The sequence below is a fragment of the Colobus angolensis genome, unplaced genomic scaffold (assembly GCF_000951035.1).
Source record: "Colobus angolensis palliatus isolate OR3802 unplaced genomic scaffold, Cang.pa_1.0 Scaffold7, whole genome shotgun sequence".
Classification (NCBI taxonomy): Eukaryota; Metazoa; Chordata; class Mammalia; order Primates; family Cercopithecidae; genus Colobus; species Colobus angolensis.
This window is the reverse complement of record NW_012120709.1, coordinates 14,146,328-14,148,092: the sequence shown is the minus strand read 5'-3', so window position 1 is coordinate 14,148,092 and position 1,765 is coordinate 14,146,328. Positions and strand designations below refer to the sequence as shown.

Below are 1,765 nucleotides of genomic sequence, written 5' to 3'. Positions count from 1 at the left end.
ACAGAACATACATTCTTCTCATCTGCACACAAAACATATTCTAAGTTTGACCACATGCTCAACCATAAAGCAAGTCTCAATAAATTAAAAAATATCAAAATCATACTAAGCACATTTTGGGACCACAGGGCAATAAAAATAGAAATCAATACCAGGAAGATATCTCAAAACCACACAATTGCCTGGAAATGAAGCAACTTGCTCCTGAATGACTTTTGGGTATACAATAAAATCAAGACACAAATCAAAAAATTCTTTGAAATCAATAAAAGTAGAGACCCAACATACCAAAATCTTTTGGATGCAGCTAAAGCAGTGTTGAGAGTGAAGTATATAGGGCCAAACACCTACATCAAGAAGTTAGAAAATAATCTCAAATTAACAATCTAACATTTCACTTAAAGGAACTAGAAAAAAGAGGATAAATCAACCCAAAATCTAGCCGAAGAAATAAGTAAAATCAGAGAACTCAATGAAATTGAAATGTGAAAATCCATACAAAAGATCAATTTTGGAGAGCAAGCGCTGGGCATCTCAGGTGCACTCCTCAGGCCTCCAGTGCCCGCTTCTTGGGCAGCAGGGGCTCTTCCACCCTGCTGCAGGCAGAGGTGCTGGATCTGGACGAGGATGACCTGAAGGTGTTCAGCTATGATGCCTCATTGATGGACGTGAATTCCTTCAGCACTATGATGCCAACATCCCCTTTATCAATGATAAACCAAATCAAGTTTGAAGATGAACAAGATTTAAAGGAATTCTTCATCACAGTTGATGAACCTGAAAGTCATGTTACTACAATAGAAACTCTCATTACTTATAGGATTATTACTAAGACATCTTGTGCAGAATTTGACCCCAGTGAATTTAAAGTTAGGAGATGGTATCAAGATTTCCTTTGGTCAAAGGGAAAACTTTAAGAAGCACACCCTACTCTGATTATTCCACCATTGCCAGAAAAATTTATGGTAAAAGGAATGGTGGAACGCTTTAATGATGAGTTTATTGAGACACGCAGGAAGGCTTTACATAAATTTTTGAGCACATTGCTGATCATCCAACTTTAACATTTAATGAAGACTTCAAAATTTTTCTCACTGCACAAGCTTGGAAACTCTCTTCTCACAAGAAGCAGGGTCGTGGATTGCTAAGCAGGTTGGGGCCAACAGTCAGAGCTGTTGCATCCTCAACGAGAAGAATTAAAAACCACCCAGAAATCTAATTAAACTAAAGAGCTTCTGCACAGCAAAAGAAACTACCATCAGAGTGAACAGGCAGCCTACAGAATGGGAGAAAATTTTTGCAATCTACCCATCTGACAAAGGGCTAATATCCAGAATCTACAAATAACTTAAAATTACAAGAAAAAATCAAACAACCCCATCAAAAAGTGGGTGAAGGATATAAACAGACACTTCTCAAAAGAAGACATTTATGCAGCCAACAGACACATGAAAACATGCTCATCATCATTGATCATCAGAGAAATGCAAATCAAAACCACAGTGAGATACCATCTCACACCAGTTAGAATGGCGATCATTAAAAAGTCAGGAAACACCAGGTGCTAGAGAGGATGTGGAAAAATAGGAACACTTTTACACTGTTGGTGGGAGTGTAAACTAGTCCAACCATTGTGGAAGACAGTGTGGTGATTCCTCAACTATGTAGAACTAGAAATACCATTTGACCCAGCCATCCCATTACTGGGTATATACCCAAAGGATTATAAATCATGTTACTATAAAGACACATGCACACGTATGTT

General features: G+C 38.0%; 1 pseudogene; it reads left to right on the top strand.

Annotated features, from left to right (window-relative positions):
* Positions 1–578: 578 nt before the first annotated feature.
* Positions 579–1,765, top strand: part of LOC105500971 — a 2,641-nt pseudogene continuing 1,454 nt past the window's right edge.